Source organism: Podarcis cretensis (genome assembly GCF_951804945.1).
Source record: "Podarcis cretensis genome assembly, chromosome: 7".
In the NCBI taxonomy this organism is placed as follows: Eukaryota; Metazoa; Chordata; class Lepidosauria; order Squamata; family Lacertidae; genus Podarcis; species Podarcis cretensis.
Window position 1 is genome coordinate 19,469,131 of NC_137176.1, and position 16,206 is coordinate 19,485,336.

The following is a 16,206-nucleotide window of genomic DNA, read 5'->3' on the forward strand; positions in this document are numbered from 1 at the left end:
GAAGAAGAAGAAGAGTAGTAGTTTGGATTTGATATCCCACTTTATCACTACTCAAAGGAGTCTCAAAGCGGCTAACATTCTCCTTATTGACCCTCTGGTCAGTGCCTGGGACCACGTTTGTCTTCCATATTTCTTCTGTTCCCACAGAGTTGCTGAACCCCTTATCTCCCTATGAGGGACGGCAAAGCAAGCACATTATATCTGGTGGTCCGCCTAGCTGGAGTAGGCTGGTCTTCTTTATGCTGGTAGGAGTTATGTGTACAACCTTCCATGATATTTTGGGCCTCTGGCCAGTGATCACATAGTTGTCATTAATCTTCCAAGAGCAAAGGCTCTGGGTTCATTTTACTCATACTTAAGGACTACGATACTTTCTTGTATTCAATGGCATGTATTCTCCGCATACAAAACAAATGGGTGAAATGAAACATGAAGAAGAAATTGTCGCATTGATAATGACAATAATAATTCAGCCAAAAGATTGCATCTGGTATCCTTCCACTAAGATTTCCCAAGAAAAATCTGATTCATTTGTGCAAATTGAGTAGAAACATAGAAGTCAGAAGATGTGAAAACACTCATTATTTTCCATAAATATTTATGGGATGTAATATTTATGCAACAAAGACATGGGGCAGTTTCATCACTCTATGGGAAATAATCTGAAATTGATTTTATCCTCTTAATGTAATGCGCCAGTTTTCACGTTTAGTTGTTCTTGGGTGGAACTAACAATTTGAAGGCAGCTTGAGAACTTGTAATAAAAAAGGCAAGGCTTACTTAAGATAAATATGGATATTAATTCTGCCACATCCAGAGTCTCAATAAATGCATTTACTTTTTACATGATCTAATTTTATAAAACATTTGAAGAGACTACAGAAGGAGAGATGGCTCTAAGCAACAAATATGATTTTTTTTTATAACTGCTATCATGTAGCTATGCCTCTCTCTATAACTTCTTTTGGAATGGGTTTCATATTACTTTTTGCCAGCCATTTGACTGAGCAGGATTGATGGTGTAATCAAAAGGAAGACTGCCACAGATGGAAGCCAGAAGCAGTTCTTTTAATCTGCTTTGTTTCTCAAATGTAGACCTGGCTGGTAAGTATTGAGGATGCACTAAGGGGAAGCTCTGTTTCTTTTAGAATTATGTTTGTACAAGACCGACAATTTTATTTTAATATACACAGTGCCTTGGGAATTGGCAAATGAGAGCGACGCAGGCAGGTTGCAAGAATCCGATGGAGGAAGTCAGCTTATTTTTGGAATGTAAAAACAAAACCAAAAAAGAGCCTAGGATGACCAACTTTTCATATCAAAATTTCGGAGACTTGGATGGGGCTGTGAACTTGCCAAGAAGTGCCTGTCACAGTAGAGCCATTGGTAAGCTCTGCTGAGGCTGTCTGATGTAATGGCTGCCCTCAAATTAGAGTTGAGGGGAGAGGAGGCCTCACAGAGCCAACCTGTCATGGCGGAGCCAATGGAGCGATATATTGATGATATAAGGCACATCATGGGTGGCTTGACTATTTTACTTGAGTTGTTTGCTCTGTATATAAGGCATTTTCATACTCTCCAGTGGATGGCATAGATTCCATTGATCTGTAGTTGCTGAATGTCATGTATGGTTGGGGGACTTGCATGGAAGTAGCAGCCTGGATAGGATGGGATGGGAAAGGAGAAGCTTATGTGTGAAAGAAAGAGAGGAGTCTGGGATATTTAAGGCGGTTGGATGGTGTCTTGTAACACCTCCTTGCAACCCCTGCAGACAAGCTGGAAGCAAATATATCACTCTGTTTTCTTTTGGACCACATCAGTGAGGTCGTCATCTGGGCAGCCTAGGACTTCCATATACGCTGCCGAGGCTTGCACCCCATGGAGGTCACTTTGGTGCTGCTAATGTAGCAAAAACCATGCAAGAGTTGTGAGTTACGGTCTATGCTGCAACAGCAGGCGCTTGTCATGGGCCAGGAGTTGGCTTCACCTGCTGAGCAGCAACCTGAAGGAGCAGCAGGCAAAGTGACTCCACCTACTGCTGATCAGCTGTCTTATTCCTGATGAGAAGCAGATGACTTCAGCTTTCTTCAGCAGGGTTTCTAGCCTCAGTCAGTTGCTGGAAACAACATTTGTAGTTCCTGGCCAGACCTTGCTGCTTCTTGCTTCTTGTGACCTTGGACCCTCGACTTTCTTGACCCCTGGATCATCTGACTACGTGAACTGAGATACTCCTGACCTCAGGACTGGACTCAACCTTTCATATGGACTCTGCCTCCAAGCACGTTCCCCTCTGAGACTTGGCTGGTTGGCCATTGCTGGGAGCACAGGACTACAACAGTGCTGTGATTCACCAATGGTTTGACTTCTTTCCCAGAGGCACAGTCAATTGTCTCTTGAGACAGATGGATGTCAACAACAGCTATAAGTAGCAATTCTTGCCAATATATTATGGGTGGAGAAAAGGGTTTAATCCCTATCCATTGTCCTAAATCCAGGAAATTTTGTTTGTTTGTGTCTGTGTGTGTCTGTGTGTGTGTTTGTGTGTTGCCTGCATTGATCTCTGGATTTAGAATCCCTGGTGAAACATTTTGTCCATTTTCATCACTGCCACATTTAAGAACTCAATGTGCTTGATAATAACTGCTGCCAAATAAGAACTCTAAGGTCAGGTATATTTTCCGCCTTTTTAAAGAAGCCAGGTGAACTGAAAAATTAACAACATTTCCCACGAGTCACACAGACAGCAATTTAACACCAATATAAGTTCTGTATAACTCAGTGAAATTGAATTCCACAAACAACATTTTGTGACATTTTAATTTTAAAATTTGCATGGACACTGTTTTCTAGCACTCTACCCATTCCTTAAAACCGTCAAAAGTTACCCTGATGATAGACACATTTATACTTATTTCCTCCAAATATCCTTAATATCACTTTGTGGTAATGAGCTTTTGTATAAAGAGTGTACTTGATTTACATAATGCATGCTCTTCTGCTGTATTCTTTTTCATTTGCTCCCAAATAAAAGTAAGTGACGCCTGAAATTGCAATTTTTGCTCTTTCAGCCACTACACTTTAAACTGTATATTCTGGGTTTTTGAGGGAAATAGAAATAAATATATTTCTATAAAAGTTTGTCTGTGCAGGCACATGTGTTTTTTCCATTTCCAGATAGATCACAATTACCTTATATTGCCTGCAAAGTCTTTTGGGCCCCCAAATTGACCAAAATCAACCAGACATTCATGTTTGTCTTTTTATCGTTGCCATCCATCAACAGCCAAATATTATCTAGGCTTGTTCTCATTTGAATAGAATCTAAGTTACTCTCTGCTATGAGTATATTTCTAAACTGTTTAGGGACTATGTGATTGTTCTCATCGTTTCAGACATAGCACAGTGTCTATGTATTTGACACTCCAATTTCCCTTATATAGATACAAAGTGATTTACTTGTCAAATTTACATCAAAACCTATGTACCTCAGCGAGATCCAAAATGATTTTGCTATTTCCTCTGCATACATTTGCCTCCTGTGAAGGCTTGCTGTCTTTTTTTCTCGTTTGGGAGTCTGGATTTGAATACAAAGACTTGGCCATTTCGACAGCTCTCAGAAAGGTTTCCTTGCAAAGGGAGATGGATTGCAGACTCAGACCGTAAAGGGGGGGTTAAGTGGACTTATTGGGGTTGCAAGAAATGAGATTAGTACAATTATTTAATGCTGTAACTGAATTTCGTTTCACCTTGGTTGTTCCAGGCCATCAGCTGGGATCAATGTAAGTATTGATGCCCGTAGTTGTCTTTTCTTTAAACTATTTTTCTTGCTTTCTACAGGGGTATCCCATAGTCTAGATTCCTCTGCTTCTCTTTTATTTCATAGCAACTGCTCCAGTCTCTTTGGGTCTGTATATCAGTAATTTTCAATGCTCCTCTCAATACCAAACTTAATCCCTCTAAAACATTACAGGTATGCACAGCTGCCCCTAGTTTGCAGCTTCCCAACACATTTCCCTGGTAGCATCTAGTGAAACAAAGAAACAATGTAGTGTCACCATAATTGCAATCCACCCACTCTAATTCATTGGCTGTGGGATGTGAAGAAATTGACTGAAATGCTGTCGCATCAGAACTCTATCTTATGAGCTATTAACAGGGAAATATGTGGGTCTAATGTAAGCATGCGTCCTCTGTAGCTGCAGACCCTTAATCTCCACACACTCCAGCAAGGTCTCTGGAACATTCCTGCACACTCACACAAATAAGTTAAAAGTCTCTCTTCAACCCCTTTCCCCTGCCCCACAGCTGTGCAATAATCAGATCTAAAATAAGGACTTTTTTTGGGGGGTGTCTTGACTTAAACTTATTGACAAACCATTTTTGGTGCAGAATTCAGCAGGCAGGTTGCTCACCGGAGCAAGATGGTTTGAGCATATTACACCAATCCTGGTCTGACTGCACTGGCTACCAATTAGTTTCCGGGCCCAATTCAAAGTACTAGTTTTGACCTATAAAGCCTTAAAGGGCTCAGGACTGCAATACCCCAAGGACCATCTCTTTCCATATGAACCTACCCGGACCCTGAGATCATCTTCTGAGGCCCTCCTTTGTGTGCCCCCTCCTTGAGAGGTCTGGAGGGTGGTAACACGAGAAAGGGCCTTCTCTGCAGTGGCTCCCCATCTGTAGAATGCTCTCCCCAGGGATGTTTGCTTAGTGCCTTCATTATACACCTTTAGGTGCCAGGCAAAAACGTTCCTCTTTAACTAGGCCTTTGGTTGATCTGATTTGTAGCCTATGCCCTTTTAAAATGTTTTTTTTTTTGGGGGGGCTATTGGGTTAATGTTTTTATCTTTATTAGGTATTTTGTGGTTTTATATCTTGATTTTATTTTGTGAACCAGCCTGAGACCCCTGGGTATAGTGCAGTATATTAATCCAACAAATAATAATAATAATAATTTCTAGAACCCCCAAAAGCTTGAACTAAAGAATTCATCTCCCATGTTCAGGTTTTTCTGCCCAAAATTCTGGACATCTCTTCTGTGATTAACTTCTCCATGTCCTGTTACACAGAATTCCTATCTGGTTTTCATTTCACCCAGTATTCATGAATCAGGCCCTCTTAGAGCTTTGCTATGTTCTGACCTTGCTGCAAGCCTACTTTATTTCTCAGCAAAACTCTCTTCAATTACGAAGTCAGACCTAAAAACGATCTGTTTGTTACAGCCATTCCTGGAGCTTCTGAAATCTTTTCAACAAGTCATTGGGCCCAGTAATGAAATACTTTTCATGTTAACAGAGGGTGCTCCTTATTTGTACGGCATTTGAGACCCATCAAATGGAATGCTTCTAGACCATTGTATCCATTCGCTGCTGCAATCCAGCAACAATTTGAGCTTTTGGGTATACTAAAATGTTTGGGTTTTTTTATCGCAGGTGCAGTTTTTCAGCTTTAAAATGGGAAATGGGAGTCTAAAATTCCAGATTGAGTGATAATATTCTTTATGCCATTATTCATAAAAGATTCCCCCTCTTACATAAAATTTCAGTGGCATTTAATTTGGCCATGCATTTCAAATAGCATATAAACTAATAGTGTAGAACAAAAAGAATGTAATGAGCTGGTGTTCATTGCTGGGATGCATTTACGATTGTATGGAACTTACAATTGCCACTATCTTTTTTTTTTTTTAAGAAAAAGATAAAAGATAAAGATTTATGTATTTGAAAGGATTTTTGACATCTCGCCCCCCTTAAAATATAGTGCAATGCTGGACATTTGTTTAGTCGTGTCCGACTCTTCGTGACCCCATGGACCAGAGCACGCCAGGCACTCCTGTCTTCCACTGCCTCCTGCAGTTTGGTCAAACTCATGTTGGTAGCTTCGAGAACACTGTCCAACCATCTCGTCCTCTGTCGTCCCCTTCTCCTTGTGCCCTCCATCTCCAACATCAGGGTCTTTTCCAGGGAGTCTTCTCTTCTCATGAGGTGGCCAAAATATTGGAGCCTCAGCTTCAGGATCTGTCCTTCCAGTGAGCACTCAGGGCTGATTTCAGTCCTTCCAGGACTGATCTGTCCTTCCAGTGAGCACTCAGGGCTGATCCTGGACATTAAGCCAGCTGAATTCAATCTGAATTCCATATAAGGCAGTACCATATATGGCAATGGTTTTCAACCAGTGTGCTGTGCCGATTCCTGCCAATATATTACGGGTGGAGAGAAGGGTTTAATCCCTATCCGTTTTCCTAAATCCAGAGTGCCTTGAATGGTAGCCAGGTGCCACAGGCAACACTGGCCTCTGTCCCTCTTTCCTTCCCTCCCTCCTCTGATGCCCTCTCTCATCTCTGCCTCCCAGTGGCTTGCACAGCTGTTTGTTTCAGCAGTCCTGGCTACAAGCTCTGCAGGCAAATGGTGCCTCTGGGGATGGTCACAGGGTACTGGTTGCCAGGAGCTGAGGAGGCCTCAAAGTAAGCAAGCAAGGGGGTGGGGGAGCTCAACCAGCCAGTTCGCCAGCTCTTGCTGTTGGGAATGGATGGACAAGTTCCAGGCCCCTGTGGGGCAGTGTGAGGAGGCACCTCTCTTTGTGGCAGAGGGGCAGCTCAGAAATCAGCAGCAGCTGCCCAGAGGATGCCCAAGGAGAAGGGGGGGGGAGAGGAGGCTGAGGGAACGCTCCACAAGGGAGGGTGTTTGAAAAGGGGTTAGAGGTTGCCAGCTCTGCAAGCAAGGGGTGACATAACTGGGCTCCCGAGCCCTACAGGGGTGCCCCAAAATGAATGTAGTTGGTCAAGGGAGCTGTGGACCCCAAAAAATTGAAAACCTCTAGGATATGGAATGCCTCTGCATGAGAGCTATGTCTGCTTCTCTTCCACAAGATTAATGACTGAGGGCTTATACACACCTGCCTATTGCCTAGTTCTTTCCAGACACAAGTCCATGCCTTAAAGCGGGAATTGAACTCCTTCATCCCACTGGCTGCACTGTTTCCTTTCAGAGTGCGACATCACACTTAAGACTTAATGACTACGTTCTTTAAAATAAGCTTTAAAAAGGTAAAGGACTCCTGGGCAGTTAAATCCAATCAAAGGCGACTTTGGGGTGCAGCACTCATCTCACTTCAGACCGAGGGAGCTGGCATTTGTCCAGACAGCTTTCCAGGTCATGTGGCCAGCATGACTAAACTGCTTCTGGTGCACGGAGGACTGTGATAAGTGCCAGAGTGCACGGAAATGCCATTTACCTTCCCACCACAGCGGTACTTATTTATCTACTTGCACTGGAGTGCTTTCAAACTGCTAGGTTGGCAGGAGCTGGGACACAGCAACGGGAGCTCACCCCATCACAGGGATTTGAACCACCAACCTTCTGATCGACAAGCCCAAGAGGCCCAGTGGTTTAGATCACAGTGCCACCCGCTCCCTAAAAAAAAAAAAAGCTAACATTTATTTAGCGCATATTAATCTGTTTAATCTAAATTAAATGCATTGTTAAGTGTGTTTGGGACACATCATTTAGAGTGTTAACCTTTGAACAAAAGAGCTAACTAGTTTCACGTGGAATGCAAATGCCTACAGCTAATTATCAAATGTAATTGCATATGCTGGAGAAGCTGTGCTGATCTTTTCCCTGAGATATCATTTCCAGCAAACACACAGATAGACATCTATTTGCTGGTAATGAATTTCTGGATGTCACACTTCCATGGCTAATGAACCAAGATAAAGATAAAAGGAGAAAATGAGGACAAGAGGGCAGAAACTTTGCATAGCAGGCTTGATCCACAACTGAAAACAACCACTTTTAGGGGGTGATTTTTTTTAATTATTATTTTTTGCAAATGTTAGTGTTGAGCACCTAAATAAGATGGTCTTTTGGCCAGACTATGCGAAGCACACAAATTACACGTGGGTGTGGTTTTTTTTTTTGGGGGGGGGGGTTGTTGTTTTTATTTTGCTTATGTATTTTGTGCTTTTATATTTGATTTTATTCTGTGAACCTCCCTGAGACCTGCAGGTATAGGGCAGTATATGAATTCAATAAATGAATAAATAAAAGTTTTAAATGCCACTGCTTTCTGTGGTGTGTGCATTTGTGTCTTCAGTGTTTTAAAAGAAAAACCACAACAACTGGAGGTTTAATTTCTACAAACCAAGGAAATTGGAAAGTCAGGTTGATAGGGTTCCCTAGTGAAAATCCAGACACAAAAGTTGTTGAATTTTATTTATTTTTTTTGGCATAGTTATCGAGCTTCTTCTGCAAATTCTCAAAAAAAAAAAAAAATGAAATTTTTGACCTATTTTTAATGAAATTCGCCAAAATCTACACTTCCGACATGGGTTGCCGTATGTCCAGATTTCCCCATACATTTCAGCAATTTCCACCTGGAGACTATTTCTGATGACCAACTCCTGGCTATGTCTGGGAAATTCTGGATGTATAGCAGCCCTAAAGGCTGGTATCTTAGCGGACATGCCCAACGACCAGCAGGGATGTTGTGCAGTGTCACAAAATGTGCTTGCTTGCCACTTGCCCTTCATGAACCCACATTTTTCCTTGGTCTTTCAGGCTCAAATCCAGATGGAGAGGAGGGAGTGCCAAGAATGCCTCAGATTGTTAAACAGAGAATACTTCAACTGTCTGGTGCTTGCTCCTGGAGGAGAAATCCCATTTGGCATAAACTAAAGGTAAAGGTAAAGGGACCCCTGAGCATTAGGTCCAGTTGTGACCGACTCTGGGGTTGTGGTGTTCATCTCGCTTTATTGGCTGAGGGAGCTGGCGTACAGCTTCCAGGTCATGTAGCCAGCATGACTAAGCCGCTTCTGGTGAACCAGAGCAGCGCACGGAAAGCCGTTTATCTTCCCGCCAGAGTGGTACCTATTTATCTACTTGCACTTTGACGTGCATTCGAACTGCTAGGTTCGCAGGAGCAGGGACCGCGCAACAGGAGCTCACCCTGTTGCAGGGATTCGAACTGCCGACCTTCTGATCAGCAAGTCCTAGGCTCTGTGGTTTAATCCACAGCACCACCTGCATCCCTATAAACTGCAGAGACGTGTTCAAATGAAGCAGAGGTTAATCACATACCTGCAAGTGTCCCTATTTTCCAGGCACAACCCTGGAATTATGAAAGCTATCCCAGCTTCTGATTTGATCCCAGGAAATCCCTCTTTCCTCTGCTGGTGTCGCTGCTGCTGAGCTCAGGGAGGAGGATGAACTGTTGGTGGTGCCAGCAGTGATTATTGACACAATAGCTCCTGAACATCTTCAGATGCAGAAGTGAGTAAAAGTGCTCAGTATTAGTTCTTAGTTAAAAAGGTAAAGGTAAAGGACCCCTGGATGGTTAAGTCCAGTCAAATGTGACTATAGGGTTGTGGCACTCATCTCACTTTCAGGCTGAGGGAGCTGGTGTTTGTCCACAGACAGCTTTCTGGGTCATGTGGCCAGCATGACTAAGCCACCTCTGGCTCAATGGAACACCATGATGGAAAACAGAGTGCACAGAAACCCCATTTACCTTCCCGCTGCAGTGGTACCTATTTATCTACTTGCACTGGCATGCTTTTGAACTGTGAGGTTGGCAGAAGCTGGGACAGAGCAATGGGAGCTCACTCCATCACAGGGATTCAAACTGCCAACCTTCTGGTCAGCAAGCCCAAGAGGCTCAGTGGTTTAGACCAGTGTTTCCCAACCTTGGGCCTCCAGCTGTTTTTGGACTACAACTCCCATCAACCTTAGCTAGCAAGACCAGTGGCCAGGGATGATGGGAATTGTAGTCCGAAAACAGCTGGAGGCCCAAGGTTGGGAAACACTGGTTTAGACCACAGTGTGACCCATGTCCTATTATGTTCTATGGGTATCAGTAAGTATAATGCTTCTAGACTGGCTAGACCTAGTATAAAAAAAATCAGGATCCTAACCTTCTGCCCTTGACTGGGATCTCAGTTGTGGCTATTCCATATCCTTTTGCAAAACTAAAGCAACCCTTCCCACAAAGAGTTAAACAGCACTTTTTTTCAAGTATTCTGCAACGATATATTGTGAAATATTGCTATCGATACAGCTGCCTGTGATAATTTCTTCTTTGTAGACAGAGGAAGCAATCCTGCTTTCCTGTAAAACTGCCAAGGAGGGAGATCTATTTGATACAGGGAAAAGCGTTAAAAGCAGATTCCCTAAATTAAAGAAATGGCATATCTGAAGCTGAAAGTGTGAGATGTGGAGAAATGTGGGCAATCTTTTATAATGGCATCCATAGTCCTGGCATTCTCTAAGTTCAGCTCTTCCATTCATTGTTCTAAGGTCAGTTTTATTGCTGTTGCTAAAAGGTAGGAAACACCCCTGGAGCAGCAATTGTTAATGGTCAGTGACTCTTACTTTCCTTGATCATACGTCAAGGTCTTTTTGTTCCGGTCCAATACATTTTCCAGCCAAGTGAGGAAGAAATATAATGGCATAGTCCTCTGCCAGAGCATGTCTTCCACACTTTACTTCAATATGTGCTCCTTCAATAATCCTTGGGAAGATCGCAAGCGCTGTGGAGCCCACCACTTAATGTCCATGATTCAGGGCAATTGCTCAAGCTTTTAACCATATGCTGTCTCTCTGTCTCAAAATTGATAAGCATGACATGGGGAGCAGTAGTGAGCTTTAACCCTCCTTTCCCAGAAACATGAACACTACTTGCTCCATTATCAGCCTTGTAGAGCTAAGGAGATCTCAGTTGTCAAGAGATTTCAAATGCTGCATTTGCTTAGAACTGTGGTGTGACTTCTTGTTATCCTCCGAGCGTGTGTGTATAACATTATTTTGCTGAGTGATATAGCAGACATTCTGACTGCAATTCCCTTATCCGTCCAAGCTGTCACAAGGAGGAGAAATAAAGACTCGCTTCCACATATATTTCCTTTGAAAGATAACATGAAGAGTAAAAGTGTCCCCTGTGGATTGCATTACTCTCGCCACAACCCCCCCCCCCCGGCTATTCTACTTGTTGCCAGTCACACACAACTGTGTTTTGTGTGATACAGGGAACCATCAGTGGTGCTATTTCCATCAACCTGTTGATGCTATTGTGAGTGCGGTATTGCCTAGAAGGCTCACTGGTTTGTAACTGAGCCATTGAAAACCAACAAAGAAACTTCAGACATCCAGCGGGTGTTCAATTAATTAATCAATTTGACAATATTGATTAGAAATTGCTGCTCAGACTTTTCAGGAACCATATGCTGTTCTTATTTTGATGCCATTTCAATTGTTCTGGTTTTGTGTTTGCGTTCATACTTTATGATTGGGATATTTCTTCTTCCGCATACTACGTAGAGAACTTAATTCTTTGTTATTGCTATTAATAAGTAAATAAATTCACAACTGTATGAGATTTGTACTTGAGAGACAGCACACAAGACTCAGGAAGAAATGAGCAAACTTTGTGAAGAAGAAGAAGAAGCTGCTAATAAACTTTAATCTAATAATCTAATAAACTTTTCTATGTCTTTGTGGATTTGAGACAAACACTTTGACCCATGATAGAAGAATTTATATTTGGCCATACAAATGAAATGTTCAGTTTCACAACAGGGGAAAGAAAGGAACCAGTAGATTTGTGCCATCATACCCACATAGAATAGGACACTTAACTGGAAAGCTTGATATTATGATTATTCATTCACCAGGTAATGTAATTGAATTGACTGCCTGTTGTGCTTCAGAAATATACTGTAACTCAGCTTTAAGCCAAAGCAGCCCATCTTCTCTCTCTACAAAAGCTGGTGTGTCAGCCTCAAGGATCAGATAGGATTAAGGCTAAGGACAAAATAGAGAATATTGCATTTATTTAATTGGACACCTTCCAAATTTATTGTGTGAAATCTTGTTTGACCTCCACCCCTCTGGTCAAGAAGGACACTTGCATCGGTCTTTTGTGTATGCAGATCTACACAGGCCCAATTCACCAGTATGTACATATCTTTCAATGACCTGTGTAAACTTACCTCCATTGAAAGAAAGAAAAAAACCCTGTCAGAATGTAAGAAAGCTCAGTACCTAATATCTGAAGTTTCCCAGGTGACATTTTTCTGAGACAATGTCAGAAATTATTCTTTTTTTATGCACTGTTAAAAAAATAAGGCCCCATTGCATAATTTGCTCCAAAGATGGTTTTTGTTTGTTTGTTTTGTTTTTATGTAGCAGCTGCCATTCTGAACATGTACCCCGCCCCCCAATTCCTCAGAATGAAGCTAGGTTTAGGTAAAAGGTAAAGTTAAAAGACCCCTGGATGGTTAAGTACAGCTGAATTTGACCATGGGGTACGGCGCTCATTTCACTTCAGGCCAAGGGAGCCGGCGTTTGTCTGCAGACAGCTTTCCGGGTTATGTGGCCAGCATGGCTAAACCACTTCTGGTGCAACAGGACACCATGATGGTGTTGAATGTGCAGTTTCCCAAGCACAGCGGAATGATGAGGAGTACGTGCCACATACTCTATATTACTTTATTTACACTTCAAAGCTGGTAGATTACAGAAAAACATCTTGCCTCTGCCGGAGCAGAGAAAGCATCCTCTCTCCTCTAAAGCACGGAGAGAACAGCTGCGAGAACAGTGAAAAACAGGAAACCAGTGTACGTCACATCCAGTCTCCTTTCCCGTGAGAAAACCCAACAGCAACTGACTGTGGAATGTAAACACCTGTCTCGTAACAAGCTCTTCGCTGCACAGTGAAAGAGAGCAGAAACCAACATCCTCCCCCTTTCTGTGAACATCACTGGGCAGCGTGTTCGTACAATATCAGTACAAACCCAACTTCTGCACATAGGTACAGTGTTGATCCCTTGATACAATCTTGGACAATACATCAGCAGGAATTTCATTACCTGGCATATAGGACACCGTTACAAGTCCTTTCTGAATACGTTCCTTAGCATGTTGCACCTTCAATTGCAAGTGCTTCATGCTTTGCTTACAACCTTCAGAATTCAGCAAAGCCAACATGCTTTGTTGTCCTGGTAAACCTGGATTGGACATTTGACAGGAATTTTCATGTCTTTGCACAATTGTAACAACCATTCACAATCTTTAAGTGAATAAGACAGTGCATTCAGTTCAGCTTCACAAGTACTTAAGCTAACTGTTGTTTGCTTCTTGCATGACCAATCAAATAGACCCTTATTGTACATATAGCAAACTCCAGATGTACTTTTCCTGTCTGTAGTGTCACTTCCAAAACTTGCATCTGCAAATATCTCAAGACCACCAGACTTCTGATTGTTAAATCTCAGTCTGTAATGCATAGTGCCTTTCAAATACGTTTCAGAGCTTTCCAATCCTTAACAGTAGGATTGTTGACTTGTCTGCTTAGCAAATTACAGCTAACAGCAATGTCTGGTCTTGAACATCTGGCAATGAAGTTTAGCTTGCCTAGCACACTTCTGTACAGTGTAGTGTCAGAAAATGCTTCTTCAGTGTCATCTACCTGATAACCTGTTGTCATCGGTGTGTCTACAGGGTTAGCATCCATCAGGTTTAGTTTGCTTAACACATCAGCAATTTTCCGTGACTGGTGTACTAGAATGTTACCATCTTGATCTCTCTCTATTTCCAGAGATAGGTAGTTGTTTACCTCACCAAGATCTTTCATGTCAAAGTGCTCTTTCAGTTGAGCTAGGGCGTTATTGTACATTGTGACATCTTTCCAAAAGAATAAAAGATCATCAACATAAAACAAGCAATACAGTTTCTTTTGCCCCTCCTCTTTGACAAATACACATGGATCAGCTTTCCCTTGCTTAAAACCTAGAGAAAACAATACTTTAGTGAGTTTTGTGTGCCAACACTGTGCACTTTGTTTGAGACCATAAAGGGACTTCTTCAGAGCACAAACAAATCCCTGTTTTACCTGTACGCCATCAGGTGGAAGCATATAAAGGGATTCATCTAGAGATCCGTACAGAAAAGCTGTATTCACATCATGGTGACTAATGTGTAGATTCTCCTCTGCAGCTAGCTTGAGCATAAGCCTAATGCTCTCATACCTCACTGTGGGTGAGTAGGTCTCGTGATAGTCTTCACCTGGTACCTGTGCAAAACCTCTGGCTACCAATCTGGCTTTGTGTCTGACTATCTTGCCATTCTGATCAGTCTTCGCTTTGAAGACCCATTTGCTTCCAAGCAGTTTCATTCCAGGAACTACTGGAACTAGGTCCCATGTTTTGTTCCTTTCTAAGGAATCAAGCTCAGCCTTCATGGCATTTAACCATGGCTCAGCTTCCTTTGAATCCAAATCCTGGATTTCTTGGAAACTTGAAGGTTCAAATACCTTCTTGGAGCTTTTAACAGCTGTTACTGCTATCTTGGCAAACTCATCAGCAAATCTCTTTGGAGGTCTGCCTTTTGTTGCTCTTTGTGACCTGCGAATTAGCCTTAGGTCTTCAACACTCTCCTCTTCCTTCTTAGGAGAAAAGTGACCTATTGTGAACAATGGTTCTTCCAATTCTTGATCAGAGCTTTCAGAGGGTCGCATAGAGGCTTTCGCACTCTTGAAACACTCTGAATCACCCGATTCAGCTTCAGACTCAGAATCAGAACCTTCATCAGTGGGTGTGGGTTGTTGCGGTTGCTTTACACTATCCTCAGTCTCATCACTGTCATCAGGATAACATTGGAAAATTCCCACATTCTCCTCCCACTTGGCATTGTACTCAACACTTCTTGTGAGCTTAATTGTCTTAGAGTCAGTCATCATTATTCTGTAAGACCCTTTCTGATAACCTAGAAAGATACCATGCAATCCATGCTTGTCTAACTTGGAGCTTTGTGGTGAGTGAACCCACATGTCAGAACCAAAAATTTTCATGTGTTTGATGTATGGCTTCTTGCCAAACATCTTCTCATAGGGGGTACAACCAATCGCTGAAGATAACCTGCGATTATAACTGTAAACAAAACACGAGAGAGATTCGGCCCAATAACTCTCTGGAAGATTGGCATCATGCAGCAAGGTTTTTAACCCTTGAAGCAATGTTTGATTTGCCCTCTCGCAAAGTCCATTCTGCCATGGCGAGCGAGGACTAGACAAATCGTGTTGAATTCCTTTCTCAGACAGAAAAGCTTCAAACTGCTGAGAAGTGAATTCCCCCCCCCCCGCGATCAGTGAAAAGAATCTTTATCTTCTTACCATGCACATTTTCCAACCAAGCACAGAATTCCTTGAACCTTGGAAAAGCCTCTGATTTCTGCTTGAGATTGTACACATAAATATACCTGGAAAATGCATCAATGAGAACCATGAAGTACCTGTTTCCACCCAAAGAGGGCGCTAGTGGTCCAACCAAATCAGCATGAACAATCTGGTATGGTTCTATAGCTTGCCTACTAGACACCTTACCATTTGCAGCCATTTTCACCTTGTTTGCTGCGCATGGCTTGCACTTCATGTGGTACCTGCAGGGTTTAATAGTCATACCTTCAACCAAGGCAGGCATTTTAGATACTGCCTCAAAATTCAAATGACCAAATTTTCGATGAAAATCATGAATACATTTTGCATGCAAACTTTTGTTAGAACCTGCAATGCAACAAGTGTCATCCTGCACAACATCATCATAATACAAAACATACAAACGATCAACATATTCAGCATGCAATACATAATCATTTTTCTTTGTGATGATGCACCTTTTGTTCTTAAAGGAAACGTCAATTTTCCGCTCATTCAGCTGTCCAACGCTGAGCAGATTATGTTTGGCATCCGGTACATAAAGCACATCCTGTATCGATAAGTCCAAACTGTGAAGAACAACAGTTCCGTAGCCTTTACTGGGGATTGTGTGGTCATCCGCCTGGTGAATCGCACCTTCCTGCGGTGTAAAAGACACGAACAGTCGCTTATCGTTGCACATGTGATGGGTCGCCGCTGAATCAACAACAAAGAAAGATCTAGACGTCTTCTGGACCTTTGCAACCTTTGGAGCGAAGCGTGAGACCATTGCCTTGTGCTGTGTTGTCCTGGACATCGGACCTTTGCCTTTGCCTCGGCCTTTTCCACGCGATGAGCTTTCGCTGCGCTGCTCTGTCTTGGCCCTGGGATATCTGCATTCCCTCTTCATATGGCCTAGACGTCCACACGAGTAGCATTTCACTGCCTTCAAAGCTTTGGCGCCATCTGGTGGTTCCACTGCACTATGGGATGACGTCTGTGAAGACTCCTCCTTGCCCA

General features: G+C 42.5%; 1 long non-coding RNA gene across 1 annotated transcript; it reads left to right on the forward strand.

Annotated features, from left to right (window-relative positions):
- Nucleotides 1-124: 124 nt before the first annotated feature.
- Nucleotides 125-9,682, forward strand: LOC307220981. Its single transcript, XR_013841246.1, has 3 exons — nucleotides 125-245; nucleotides 8,562-8,680; nucleotides 9,154-9,682. It is a non-coding gene; the product is annotated as an uncharacterized lncRNA (long non-coding RNA).
- Nucleotides 9,683-16,206: the final 6,524 nt, after the last annotated feature.